This window comes from Vanessa tameamea, chromosome 16 (genome assembly GCF_037043105.1).
Source record: "Vanessa tameamea isolate UH-Manoa-2023 chromosome 16, ilVanTame1 primary haplotype, whole genome shotgun sequence".
In the NCBI taxonomy this organism is placed as follows: domain Eukaryota; kingdom Metazoa; phylum Arthropoda; class Insecta; order Lepidoptera; family Nymphalidae; genus Vanessa; species Vanessa tameamea.
Window position 1 is genome coordinate 6,397,328 of NC_087324.1, and position 16,415 is coordinate 6,413,742.

The window sequence follows — 16,415 nt, forward strand, 5'->3', positions numbered from 1 at the left end:
GTTTTACAAACACTTTGGAATCATTTTACAGGATTATTATAACATTAGAAGAATTATAATTAATATTAGATTAATATTAGAAGAATTAGAAATAGTTACTTACTACTTTCTTTCAATTATAAAGTTTTGTCAAACAAATACAATGCTATTTATATATCCTGTCCGAGAAGCAACCCCAAGATTTTTATCATCTATATAGCTATAACCTTTTGTTGAGTAATTTTGCAATGATATTTTTTTTATTAAAGAAACAAATACTTTAGAGATTTTATTGCCTTTGCAGAGTCGGAAACATGACTATATAAAGTTACCCTTACTTATCTTGTTTAACAGTGATTATCACTCGCAGATATTCTCTTCTTTGGCATATATTTAATAAAGAATTATTTTTCAACGATGATATCAACTGATTTATGTATACATAATGTTTTAATTATTGTATTCTTAAATAAAATTAACAGCCACAGGCCAAATGGGCTACATGAAAACATTGTGATAAATTGGATTCGTAAATCCTGAGATTAGTACGATTAAATAAACAAAACACACACAAACAACTAACAAACAAGCTTTGTATAATGTTTAAATTTATGTAAGTCAAAGAAATTTGGCAGATAAATACAAGATTATCAATAGTAGTAGAATCTATTACATAATGAAGTTTGAAAACAAATAAAGTAGTGTAATTGTATGTAAGTCTTAACAGCTGTTTATGTAAGATATTAGTAATTTATATTCGATATTTTCAACTTATTCGATTTATTAATTATTATAAAAATAATTGCAAAAGAACATTAACAATGTAATTAGCTTTGATATCAATACGTTATCACGTGAAGATGCCAAAGTAACCCTGTCTGTCTGTCTGTTGCTCTTCCAAACTCGGCTAAACCGCTGAATCGAATTTGATGAGATATGAAGCAAGCTTGAACTCCAAGTAAGAGCATAGGTTACTTTTTTTGTATGATATAACGACCCTAAAATCTGTCTCTAAAATAACTACCTATGTCTCTGTTCTACATCATCATTAATCAATCATTATATATTCTACGAAACAGCAATACTTAGGCTTGTACTGCAGTCTTTTAAATAAATTATGTTTTCATAAACAAAACCATTATCATAGTAAGACACTTGATATTATCTCGTTTTAAATATAAGCGTAATTTTTTTGAGAAAAATCAACTCTAAGATTTGTTAGGATAGGTAACCATACAAATGTTAAGTGTAAGAAAATATAACATTTTACATTATATTCTGAATATTATATGTGTAATTTGAAATACACAAATTATATTATATATTAATTATATATCGTTATATTTTATATACTTTATTGCACAACATAACATAAAAGTAATAATAATAAAAACAATCAACAATTAATACGGTTTTATGTTTGTAAGAGAACACAAAGTATTAAATATGAGAGAAGAGATAATACCTATTACATAAGAACATATATATAACACATATCCCTACATCCCAGTAATTCACACATAATTATATATAACATATAATTATGGACTATCAAATTACATATAATACACATTATGAACTACATACTATTTCATACAAACTCAAACTCAAAATTCCATTATTCAACATAGAAGCATCACACTTACTTATTGATGGTCAAATTAAACACTACCATCGGTTCGGAAAAAGGAACACCATGATCTGAGAAGAACCGGCGTAAGAAACTCAGCGGGTCTTTTTTTTTTGTCAAATTAAGTAGATACATAATTGTATATGAATAGAAACAGCCAGGAGGCGATCATTTCATCCCCAAGGTGTGCTATCAAACATAAACTCACTAATTGTATAGTAACCTTTCGCACACAAGCGTTCTTTAACATTTTTTTTTTAATTTGGCAACTGAAGCATTTTGAACGCTTTCTGGGATCCTGTTGTAGAAGCGTATACATTGCCCCATAAAAGATTTACTGACTCTATGCAGTCCAGTAACAGGAGTAACAAGATTTTGTTTGTTCCTTGTACCAATGTTGTGAGAATCACATTTTCTCATAAAAACAGTAATATTTTTCCGTACATACAAAACATTACAGAATATATATTGAGAAGCAACAGTCAATATCTTAATTTCTTTAAATTTATACCTTAATGATTCCTTGGCTCCTAGGTTATAGATTGCGCGAATAGCCCTCTTCTGCAGCACAAATATAGTATGGATAGCGGCTGCGTTACCCCAAAGTATAATACCGTAGGACATTATACTGTGAAAGTAACTGAAATAAACTAGGCGAGCCGTATCAACATCGGTAAATAATCTAATTTTTTTGACCGCAAATACCGTAGAACTCAGTCTACCCGCCAATCCGTTTATATGGGGGAGCCACTGTAACTTGGCATCAAAAGTAAGGCCAAGAAATTCAGTTGTTTCAACTGGATCCATCGAACTGGATACATCGGGTTTTACATTTTGCACGTTTGATGTGCTAAATTTTACAATTTTAGTTTTTTTATTATTTACGCTAAACCAGTGTACTATATCAGACATAGCATTGTTTACATCGTCATACTGTACCAGTTTCCTATTAATTTTAAAAACCAAAGAGGTATCATCAGCAAACAATACTATATCATGTTTGTTCCCAACAAGAAAGGGCAAGTCATTTATGTATATGAGGAATAGAAAAGGTCCAAGAATTGATCCTTGTGGGACCCCCATACCAACTGAGACCCCAGTAGACCTTGTCCCTTTAACGTCAACCCTCTGAATTCTATTGTTAAGATAAGATGTCAGAAAGTCGAGTGCACAATCTTTAATTCCATAGTGATATAGTTTCCTGACCAGAGTTTCATGTTGAACACAATCAAAGGCTTTGGATAAGTCGCAGAAAATCCCTAAGGCATCCTGCGACTTCTCCCAGGCTTCATAGATATTTCTTATAAGTTCGATACCTGCGTCGGTAGTCGAGCGACCCCTCGTAAATCCAAATTGTTCTCTATGAAGCAGATTGTATCTATTGAAATATGCTAATAATTGATTTAGAATATTTTTTTCAAATATTTTGCTGAGGGTTGGTAGTAAAAAATTGTTCAAAAACTGAAGCAACTTCCCGTTCACTATTTATGACTTTATTATTATTATTTAAGTTCAATTCGGAGCTGCGACTGCCACCTCTACCAGTTTCACAATTAATCATTTTCCAAGTCATTTTTATTTTGTCATGTGCATTCTTAATTCTATTTTTATAGTTAAAGACTTTGCCAAAAAGCACACTTTTCTAAATAATTTTGAATAGTTACTTACATAGTTGGAAAAAGTGGCACTGTGATTGTACGTCCTTTCATTAAAAAGCTCGTACATTCGTTGCCTACTTTTATGAATTCCAATAGTAGCCCAATCATTGAATTTTAAAAAGTTTTTTGTATTAACTGTTTTAGAAGTGAATATTGCATTAAACTTGTTTCTAATTAATTTAAATAGATTATTATACAAAAAATTGGGATTATCACTAAAAGATAGGTGTGGGAGATTGGCCATAATATTACTTCTAAACTTCTCAATACGACTTGTGGTCAAAGGAACAAACATTATTTTTTCGGAATTGCTTATTTTTTTAAGATGGAAATTAAATAAAGCTTGTTGTCCACAATGATCTGAATTTAGTTTATTAATAATAATTTTATTTTGTGGAATATGGGTAGCAAATATATTATCTATGCAAGTTGCTGTGGAATCTGTTATTCTAGTTGGTTGTAAGAACAGATTTACTAGATTATAAGAACTTAACAATGATCTGAATCTAATACTTGTGGTTGTATTATGCAGTAAATTTATATTAAAATCTTCACAAACAATAATTTCTTTATTAGATTCAGATAATTTCGATAAACATTTTCCAATTAATTTTCAAACAATTCATATAATCCACTAGGGGGCCTGTATACGCATACAACAATAACACGCTCAAGCTCTGCGCAGGCTACATTACATGCAAATACATTATTTCAAAAAGGACAGATAAATAGCTTTTCAAATGATATTTAAAATTGCTCAATAACTCAACCTCATAAATCCCTTAAGTCAGTATTCCAAGTACGCCAACTCGCTTTAACTGTTGTTTATAATATGAAAGTGCTCTTGCTTAAAAATAGTCCTTCTTAGAAATACGCTTTTAGTGGATCACAATTTTAATGCACAAAAGGGAAATTTCTTATGAAAATATATATTTTATTTTGTTTTACAAGAAATGCTTTTGTAAAATTAGTTAGTTAATTAATTAGTCTTGTAAACTTACTGTTAGTAAAATTGAAAACAAAGCCGATATACATTTTATTTTCATACTAATATAATATACAGCTTATAACAAACAGTGAAAAAAGAAATCAATGTAATTCCAATGATGCCATTTCACATATACATAAATCCAAATTGTCGAAAAGGTGAACCCAATATAAAAGCATATTCTCTAAAATGTATGATGTAGGTATACAGGTTTTGTTTCATGTTTATTTATCAATAAATGATTTGTATTGTATTGTAAACGTACGGGCAACAAAACAACAGAAAACAGTAAATACTAAGATCTTATAAGAAAAAGTATTCAAATCCTTATATTACGGCATAATTAGCATTTTTCGAAAATAAAAAATATTTAAACAATAATTAAACCTTCCACAGGAAATTGATCCTTTATAATAAATATTTTAAAATGATAAAAACTACTAATTTATTGTCAGCAAGTCGTCAATCGTTAAATTGTCAGTATATCATTCGATCAACAATTGATCCACGCTTAATTGTCCGAATGCATTAGTATGAATATTGCTCTCTACAAAATCTCTAAGTGTGTATGAGATGACTAATGTCAGGCAGCAAAAAAAATAAAATTCGATAATTTACAATGGAGGAAGAATCAATCTGCACGAGTAAATGTATATGATATTTTTATTGTATACTCAGTATGTAATATATAATAGGTTCTTGAATTCCAGTAAATCAATCAAACGTATCTTGTCGTCAATGGAACTAAACCGCATATAACGATCGTAAAAATACTCATACTAGTCATTCTAACTCTCATCATCTCAATACGTGACAAACAAATACGACAATTAAAAATAACTAAAAAAACAAACCAGTGACGTCATACTCTTTTAATATGGATTAAATTATGTTAAACCTTTACTCACAAGAACCAGAAGGCAGTGTTAAATTTTAGAATCTAATAGTCAAGGTCACATAATATTTCCCATATCTTGTAGAAATTATACTTTTTAATAAGTGATAGAAAACCTTGAATGACTGATATATATATATAAATACACAACACATACAGCTGTAGCTACAAACTTCACCGTAGGAATATCCATTGAAAACTCAAAACTCACTACACCCAAAGTTTTGCCTTCGTGTCCTCGTAACACAAGGCTGAAGAGGAAGAGCTGTCCGTGAGGTTGTACATCTGCCTACGTCACTGTATGCCGTTTTGGGTTAGTAGGTCAGAAGAGGGGAATGCAGCGGGGTTATGATTTTTAAACCTCAGTGACGTCATCCTGTAAGCCTTGGACCCCTTCCCGCTGTGCATGATGAATGAAAAGGTCGATAGATGCTAACTAACGTTAAGTGGGTCACACTGCAATATTAACAAGGAAATTGCAACACAGGCCTAACGATCTTCATAATAATACTATCTTATTATCTATTTGATATTTAAATGTTTACTTTTTAAAAGCCTTTTATTTTGATATTTTGGTTGTGATTTGTATAAAAGTTTGAATAATAATGTTTTAACTCGTATAATATATTAAACTGATAGTAACAATTACCGAAATGAATATATCATTTCGGTAATAGTTACTAACCTAACGCTTAGAACTTTTTTACAGGTTTGTATTCAACTTGCCAAGTTTTTTTGTTGAGTTGACCTAAGGATTTTGCAAGCTGAATTAGGACCTCTTCCTGTTATATTACGGAGTTGAATTTTACATATAGGTTAAGTTTCGAAAACAATGTGTTTTTATCGTGACCTTGACCTACTAATACACCCAGCTTTGGTTTTATACAATGGAATTTCTTAACAATAAACATCATACCTGAAATGTTGTACATAAAACTTGTTTTTAAAAAAAGTGTTTCTAAATTCGTTTATGGTATAAACTACTTATTGCGAGGTTTTTTTTTTGAGATTGTGTATATAAAAGGGTAAATGTATAATTGAAATTTATTTTTATAACTCATTATTTTTTTAAATAATGAGTTATAAAAATATATTATAATACAATCAATAATTGTTGATCGATCAAACTACTGTGAAGTCATTTTTTTTTCTGCGCTACCTTACCGCGGGCACATTCTTTTTTTGTTTCATGCATTTGTTTAAATATGAAGTGATAACTTCGGTGGTAATCATTAGAATTCAAATTGTAAATAGTAAGCGTTTTCTGTCCGTTTACTTTGTCATATTACAAAATTAAAGTGATCTGCAATTATCTCGCTGCTGGGCTATGGTCTCACTCTGATTAAGTAGGCGGTTCGAAGCTAATTCCACCGCGCTAATCCAATTATATCTCTGAAAATATGCACCAGACACTGAATTTAATTACATCAAATAGCTGGCAACATTTTCATGTCATACACCTCTTTTCACAGAATTGTAATAAATTGTACATATCAAGGGGAACTTATATACGGTTGACATTCTGACACAAAGTAGTATTTTCTTTTTATTAATATAGACAAACTATTTATTATTAAAATTACGACTGGAGTTTATATTGTCATTGTCTCACCTGTGTATCTGAAGCCTTAGTACTGTTTATTATGTTTCACAAACTTTTTTCTTAACTGACAGGCGTGTAAACTTCTACACGCCACACACAGTCTAAATATAATGGCACTGTAAACAAAATTAGTTCTGATACTGTTAAATACATATTGATGTATTTATTCTTTTTACCTTTAGTGCACAACAAACCTTAAAGGCTTAGGCTTAAGATTATGTATCCCTTGTGCTTATCATCAAATTGGGGCACTCTTCCTCGAAATTAAAACAGAAATTCACAGTATTGTTGATTAGTGGTAAGATAACTTTCGGTAAAACTTCCTTTAAAGTTTTAATAAATTTTCAATAAACTTTTATCATAAAATATTGTAACAAACAAATTAATTACTTCTGCATTGCGTCAATTGTATCGCGTTACTTACGACTACACTACTACGATTTTCAATTTGAAAAAATGTAATCTACGAAAATTGGTCATATTTGTAAAACACGTTTTTTTTTCTTTTTATATCAATAAATTAATAGTTTCTAATGAAAGTACATTAAATAAAATTTTAATGAAGTATTTATTAAATATAAATTGAACAAGTATAAGCATTGAATCACCATTCGTAAATTCTCTCGAAGGTACTTCCAAAGTGCACCAAACCCCTGTCCTCCGTCAACTTCGTTTGGTCATCGGTCTACATCTACAGGGACACTGCAATTGCGTTTGCCGATCTACTCAAGGATTAATCTGCTTTGACAACCATTGGTTCTTCGAAATACTTAGTTAGCCTTACTTGCATAGCATAATTTAGTGCCGCATTTAGTTATCTCACAGATGGAATATAAAATATATATGTTAAAATAAATAAATAAATAAATATATATATATTTATTTGTTCTCTATTTTGACATACTAATTTTAAAACTTCTAGAATATTAATATTATAAGAATTAATAATTTGTAATTTCTAAAGAGTGGTCTAGTTCATAAAAAAAAATCGTAAATAAAATATTACAATTTAATTTTATTATTTAACATTTTACGTATTTTTTTTATCGCAAATTGGACTTATTTTTTTTTTATTTACTTATTTTATTTTATTTAATTATCATTTTATTTAAGTATGATAAATGATGTCAGTAAGTTGACTACTTCCAAAGATCCTTCAGTAGCTTTCTTTCCATGACTTTTCCGTAGGTCTCGCCAATAATTTACTAATGCAATAATAGTTATATAGAAGCGACTGTTAAGAAAACTTATAATAAAATCCGACAGCCCTTAATCGCATAATGTCAACGGCCATTTGACGTCACTGTGACGTGAAATAATGCGACCTCTGAACTTTTCATGCAAAACATATAACGGGCGTGATGTCGTGTTGCGCAGGCCGCCAAACCCATAAGTCCCCATCGTTCGTCGGCAATATTCTCGATTCTGTGCCAAAAATAAATAACCTGAAATATTTCCTGTTTTCTATTTTTTTATAATCTAATCTAGAAGATATATTAACGGTTTTATCAGCACTATCCATGACTTTAAAAAAAGCAAGAATAAACTGCACGTGGTGGAATTTCCTCACGTAAATGTAAAAAAGAGATACTTATATTGCTGATATTCTTGCTTCGAGTTCATTAAAATTTACTTTAAAAATGAACTTGAGATATAAATAATATAGTATTTGCGTAACACAAAGAAATTGCGTAACAAAAAGAATTGGTAATATGAAGTGAGTCGACAAGAAAGGCATTTTGAGTATTCGATCAAGTAGTAATATCAACTGCTCCTGACTCGATGTTCCTAGACAATAATTTCATTAATAACACATTTTCTCGTTTAATTACTTTTTTTTCTTAATATTAATAACCTTCCCACTATTTTACGATTGTACCCCGTCCCTTCCATCATATGTGTTATATGCGATACGAGAAGCAACTTCCCGTATAATCACCGATTTTGAAAAATGACTTTACCTTGTGTTTTTATATATCCCATAGAATCCTGGGCGACCGCAGCTATATATACAGATTTAACATATTATTATATATATTATACATATATTATACAAGTTATATAAGTTTAAAAAATATAATCCAATGTTGTCTTTCTATGTCTTAGGTCAGGGCCGCCTTGGCCCATGCCAGGGCTCTACGGCACACGAGAATATAGGGTCCTGTTAAAAAGTTAAAAAAAATAAGATACAATTTATAATATATCCAATTTGTAGTTTATTTTATTTTATTTTATTTTCATTAGGACAACCAACAGTAGATACAATATCACATCCAAAATAAAAAATAAAAAATTACATTTCAAAATTATCAAGGCAAAAGTTCTACTACTTACAGGTAGTCTCATCATGCATTATCATATTACACAATGTAATTATTGAAAATATGAATTAAACATAAGCATAATAATTAAAAATAAGGAATACAATACATTTTTTAAACTATTATATAATAAATAATAATTAATAAGATAAACCAAATGATTAGAATTGAGCACAAATAAAATTCTTTATTTTTCGATTGAATTGAGGGCGACTATCGTGACATATGTCTAAATCTTTTACTTTAATACTGATGGTAATGTATAACAATGATAATCTCGATATGATGGAATTCCTACCTAGTTGCGTTTTATATAATTTTATAAAAAAATCTTAAAATTGTTTGTTTTTTCAATAATATGTTGCCTCAAACACCACAAAAAAAATCGTTTCAAAGGATTCATTAAGTATTAGCGAATATATCAGCGTTTCGGGGTAGTGGAAATGGTAGTCATAACGGCTTTCTTGATACGGGTAGCATATTACGCATAAAATACTGAGTATAAATTTACGTCTAGCGCTGCCGCAGGGAATGTGTAAACAAAGTCCTTATAACTGCTCATATCATCCTCGTTACGCATGTTATGATATTACATAACTTTTGCCGTTAAGTTAGCATTTTTTATGATCCAAATTAATTACTATATTTTTTAGTAAAAAATTGTAAAATTAATATAATTGCTAAAATTAAACGATATCTATGTAACTAATATTATCTTAACTACTATATAATTAGAATGAATTTCAATGTAATCTGAATTATATTGACTCGTATAATACAACCTTAATTTTGTTTATTTGTCTACTTTCAATCGTATAGATTATCAAAAGACAACTTTGTGGTATTCTACGCTCAAATATAATATGATACACGCCCCGCTGTGTTCGCGACCTACACAACATCAAGGTGATTGGAGCACAAATTTTGTCTAAACTAGACTGATACCATGTATATGCCCTATTTAAACATTTACACTATAATATAAAACACTAACACATTCACATATAACTAAAAAATATTAATATTAAAAGTGAATAGTCTAAAAATAATAATACATAAATACCACCTCAGTATTTACTTATAAATTGTATAAAGCTTTAAGTTATACATATTACTAGCAGAACTACGTCTTTATCCGCGCAAAATTTAAAAAACTTTACCCTTAGCACACAAACCCACCCGCATTTACACCTTCGAAGGGTGAATTAAAAAAAAATGAGCCTATATCCTTTTCCGGAGTTCCATCTATCTACATACCAAATTTCATCTAAATCGGTAACAGACAGAGCAACTTTCGTATTTTTATAATATTAGTATTACCCTACCTAAGGGTAATGCGGTCTCCGTGGTTTTTTAGGAGGAATATGTCTCTATCATAAATTAGTCATCACAAGTAACACATAATTACTTTGTTTTATTTTCACAAATAAGGCAAAGAAACCAAATGGCATTCTATTCCAATTAAGTTAACCAAATTTCAAGTACTTTGAATGATATTGTCTATTTTACACCGCGTCTAAATTTCAAATTCCATCCACATGACTCCTACCAGACTTGATGTCCGGAAATCCTCAATAGTTGAATTTGAAGGCATTTCTGCCTCAAACAACCACTTTGTGAAACCAACTTTCACCGTGAATTTCTCCAATCTGGTATGTCTTGAAAACCTTCAATTAAAGAACCTACAACTTCCTTTCATCTCCAGCTCTACGGTGTTGCAGATATAGTTTAGCGTTGGCAGTCTTTGTGTCAGTTAAGTCTAGCCTGTTTGCCATGTATTACATAAAAAAAATACAATTTTAATCTTAAAAACATGCTTAAGCCTTAAATCAAATCATCTTATTTGCCATTTTGTTTATCCCACCTAAAATACTTAAACTTTTCTGGACGAAAACCAATATGGGGCCTCGTCGAACAGTAAATCGAACCTACACCGTGAATACTAAAAAAAACCTTACGTTTATATAAAATGTATACAACGTTCAATAATCCCTTAATTGTTATTATAATTCTGTTTATGTTCGCTTGTATAAATAAAATCAAATATTCCAATAACCCCTGTGACTGACTAATATCTGAATATTTTGATTAATTTATTTATTAAATAGCAATTACATTTTGAATATACAAAAGATCTTGATAGTTATATATGTCCTATTTTCAGAATAAAAAATCATGAAAAAAAATTGATGTCATCAAATTTAACAAGTTTGTAATATTGTGTAGAATAATTTGCCTTAATTATTACATTTTTTTATATTTCATGTTCCTCTGACTCAAACGTCCTGACCGATTTCGGTCACGACGGTGAATCAAGGGTGACCAGTCGACTACGCAGAACATTTTACAGTGCACAAAAATGTGCGCAAATCCCAGGTGTCCAGGCTATCTATTCCGTCACTCTCATAATCCAAAGATCTGACACGCTATCCGAGGCACGGCAGTGTACACACTTCTAACTTCCAGACTTCGGGCTGTTATTAAGATTTTTTCAACAGAAACATAGGTTTGAACCCAGAACCTCTGGATCCCATTAGACCAGTGATTCCCAAAGTGGTCCAGGTGGATCCCCAGGGGTCCACGGGAGACTTGCTGGGAGTTTACGCAGGCGTGAATAAAAAATGGTGGTCCATAAGATGTTAATGTGGGTCCACGAAAATTTATCTGCTTTTGATAGTAAAGAGCAAAAATGTAAGCATAGTTTTTATAAGGGCCTACATTGTTTTAAGTACCTAACTAAGCAGATAATATTTTAATAGGGCAAGCGACTGTTACTTGTCCAAACTTGCGTATTCGATATTACGTACAATTTCGTGTACAGACTTTCAAAGCGCTATCCGTTCGACAATGCTTGTTCAGACATGAACTTGATCACCACTATAAATACTTGATGTCAAAGGCAAAGTCATTTATTTGTTTCCGGAATTTCGAATAAAAGGTGTGAGAAAATTTATATCAGTGTTTGCTAGTGCCGGAGAAAAGTAAGTACCTACCTTTTTTTTGTTATAGTATCTAAGTATTTTGTTTACGTGTACTAGTCGGTTGATCACAACTGCTTGTATAGATAGGTAACTTAGTAACTTACAGATATTTTAATTGTCCTCTTTCGATTTGAAGACAAACACAGCACGTTATATTCAATTGTTTTTTCACGAGAGAAGCACTACCTCTCTAAAAAGGCCGAATAAGCAATATTGCAGAACAATTAATTTTGTAATTTTTCTTGCAAATAACTACTAATTATATAAAACAGTAATTTCACAATCATTTAAATTGATTTTGAAGTAAATATTTTATCAAAACTATTCCTTTTCCGAAAGAGCATGCGGTGCGCGGGCGACGGGAAAAGGGCGGGGCTTGAGCTTCGTCTATGCCAGATATGCCGGCTATGCCAGTTTGTCACGTTTTAACAATGAAGCCGCAGACAAAAAATACGCAAATACACGGAGCGCGTGAACTCATTGATTTGATGAAATGTTAGTTATCGGTTTTATGGACAATTTTGGGATTTCGACTTTTATTTTTTCCTACACAAATATGATCAGTATTCCATACTGAGTACACCAATTTTTATTTCTACTATTAAAAATTAGTGGTAAATTAGGTACTTTAAAATTATTACCGTTTTGTGAAACCGTCTGTATTTGTCTGAGCGGTTTATTGGTTGGTCCCTTTACAAGCTGTGATTCTATTTCCGCGTGCTGACAAAGGAGGCGGTCTAAATTCAGAAAAAAACTTGGTTACTAAATCATTTTTTTTACAGGTAAGGTAACTGACACAAAACATGGCTACAGCAAAGAAAAAATGTCGACAATATAGTGTCGATGATTTGAAATAAGGTTTTGTTCCATCAGAGGCAGACAAACAATTGCCCATGTGCCTATTATGCAACAAAGTTTTGAGCAATGACTCTATGAAACCATCAAAGCTCGAAGATCATCTAAAAAGGTGTCATACTGATAAAAAAGGTAAAGATTAAAAATATTTTCAAATTAAAGGAAAAATATGAAAAGAGACCCACCATGGACAGTATGTTCGCTTCAACATCTCAAAGTAACGATAATGGCTTGCGGGCATCTTACAATATCTCATTACTTATAGCAAAATCTGGAAAATCGCACACTATCGGAGAACAATTAATTTTACCCGCTGTTGAAGAGGTTTTAAAAACTGTTTTGCACAAATCTCCATTTGACGTACTAAATTTCATTGAGTAACAATACTGTACAAAGACGCATTGATGAAATGAGCTCTGATATCGAAAGTTTTTTGTGCAATCATCTGCAAAAAACTCATTTTTCTATACAACTGGACGAGTCAACGTTCCCCGGTAATGAAGCATTACTATTGGCATATGTCCGATTTATTATGGAGGAAGAAATTCACGAAGAATTGCTATTTGCCAGAACTTTGGAGACTGACACTAAAAGCGAATCAATATTTAATGTCCTGAGTAATTTTTTTACGGAAAAATCGATTTCATTTACAAACATTATTTCAGTGCCAACAGACGGAGCTCCTGCAATGGTCGGGCGATATCGTGGGTTTATAAGACATCTCAAAAGAATTGTACCAGGACATACAGATATTCATTGCGTAATCCACCAACAACATCTTGTGGCAAAACATTTAAGTGACAGGTTGAACCTATCTCTTCATTTTGTGATAAAAGCTGTCAACAAAATCAGAAGCAATGCATTGAATACGCGTTTATTTGCTCAATTGTGCGACGAAAATGATGAAGACTTCCAACGGCTGCTCTTACATACTGAAGTACGCTGGTTGTCGAAAGGTGCATGCTTAATGAGATTTTACTCTGTTTTCGATTCCGTATTAGAGTTCCTAGAAAGTAGAGATACAAATTTAAAAGAAAACTTGATCAAATTCAAAGCAGACATTGCGTATTTGACAGATTTGTTTAAAAAATTTAATGATATTAACTTGCAGTTACAAGGTGACAGCCTGAATGTAATAAAAACAAAGGGGATAATTGCGGCTTTTCTTGGGAAATTGAAATCTATGAAGCAAAACATTAGTCGGCGCGAATTCTCTCAATTTCCAAACTTGTCGCAGGTAGAATATATTGATGAGGATATAATATATATATATATACCTACAGTTAAAATTTAAGTGCCCTGCATGATGACTTCAAAACCAGGTTTAAAGATATGCTGACGATGGATATACCACCATGGATCATAAATCCATTCGATGAAACGGAAGTGGCCAATGTTGTATTACAAGAGGAGCTGCTCGAGCTAAGCACCAATGAGGAGCTGAAGGTGAAATTTAGAAAAGGCTACCAAACATTTTGGCTGCAAGCAGAAATACCAGAAAAATATCCTGGACTGTGGGAAATCGCAAGGAAATTTTTAATAGCTTTTCCCTCGTCATACCTTCTCGAAAGGAGTTTTAGTGCCGTTACACACCTCTTAACAAAAAAAGGAGCAAATTAAACATCACAGAGCGGGGGGATTTGCGGTTATTGCTCACAAAAATAAAGCCAAACATTGATCGTTTGCTGACACTCCATCAAATACATCCTTCCCATTAATTAAAATTATGACCTGAACCTATATTACCATATTAATTTTTTCTTGTAATTCTGTTCTTTTAATAAATAAAGTGTTATAAAATGTATCATTTTTCTTTTTTATTTTACCTATCGGAATATAGGGACAGAATTCAGAAGCGACACAATTTTTATTTTTTGGCGACTTTAAGAATGTGATAGAAATGTAGCAGCAGGGGGTCCACCGAAACCAGTAAAATTTTGAAAGTGGTCCACTAGAAAAATAAGTTTGGGAACTACTGCATTAGACCAACGAGGCAGCCGAGGCAGATGGAATAAAATATAAAGAATATTCAAATAAACAAATTATCTCTATGCCTTTTATTGATTGTTAACAATGTCCTGTTCATTCTCCATGGTGCTTAGCCAATTGCTTAGAACATAAAATTATACACCTTTGTCCACATACCGGCACTGTTAAATATGTAAACCGCTTCTTAATTAATGTTCCGCCAACCACGGAATCCAATATTATACGTCGCTACGCTTACGCTTCTTCCGCGTGTTATAAAAATGTCCCCTTAAAACCAAAATTCTGTAATATTAAGTATTGTTCTTTCTCGGTAGAATAGCTGGCTGGTACCCACGCAGGTCTTCACGAAGTCTTACCACAAATTAAAACCGTCCATGTAAATGATGTACAATATTTAAAATAAAAAAATAAAAAAATTTAAGCTACTTCGAATAGGCTTGGCTGGTGTTTTTATATGGTATTTATTGTTTGTGATATTTCGAATTGAATAACTTTATCTCCCGAATCAAATGTGTATAGAAACTTAGAATATAAATCACTATAGCAAATTTCAATGTGATTCCTGTAATTGTCATTGTAAACCTAGGCTTATACAATGGTTGCGCTAGAGTAATCGTTAAATAAATAGAAATACATACAAAAGTTTGACCTTGATCTAAAAAATATAAAGTATAATAGGTGTTAGAAATAATTTCATCAATTGTATCATTACATTATATATAATTTATAATAATTGCTCCTTTATTACGCAACATCTCAAATTAATTCTTCATTAGTAATGAGCGCGTCAAAAGATCAAAGTTACAAATTATGCAAAGCAATTTTATACAAAATTAAACAGTGTTATTTGTCGCCGCAAATCTTCCTTAATAAGTTTGTTTACATCTGCGTAGCAGGACTACGCCGTAGTTGGTATCTGCGTAGTAGATGTAGGCGAGATCTTAAATTACGTTAGGCGTAGAGGTTCATTGAAAGATTACAGTAACTATATTATGCCATAAACATTATACATAACAAAATTGTTACTAACTAAGCTTGTAAACTAATAACATCTAATACGAAAACAGATCGTGGCATAGAACCCCACACTGTTAATAATACTATTAATACTATTACTTTATTCATAAATAAAGTAATTGTTTTAAACCATCACATCATTTATATATTTTATCAAAAATCTTAATTTTACAATCATTACCTTCATTATTATATTATTACATTATTTTTAGACTTATATAATAATATATCTTAGTGTTTTTCTACGCGACAACGTGATTACCACTTTCAGTTTAATTTACCCTGTTATTCTACCAAAATAAATGGAATAATATCTTGGTTGTCGCTACAATGGCTTATGAACAAATTATATCTTATTAAGCTATTTTATCTTATTAAGTACTACAAAACCCTTTGATACGATACGTCGCTAAACGAACCTAATTCATATAAATGTTTACTATAATAATGCGAATAATTTTTTTTTTTAATGTATGAATTTCGTAAGTTAATTTATAAG

General features: G+C 31.2%; 1 protein-coding gene and 1 pseudogene across 1 annotated transcript in view; both read left to right on the plus strand.

Moving 5' to 3' along the window:
* LOC135193686 (vitelline membrane protein Vm26Ab-like) overlaps positions 1 to 16,415 on the plus strand; it is a 378,568-nt gene that overhangs the window by 38,784 nt on the left and 323,369 nt on the right. The window lies entirely within an intron of this gene.
* On the plus strand, positions 12,859 to 14,628 carry LOC113393891 (SCAN domain-containing protein 3-like; annotated as a pseudogene).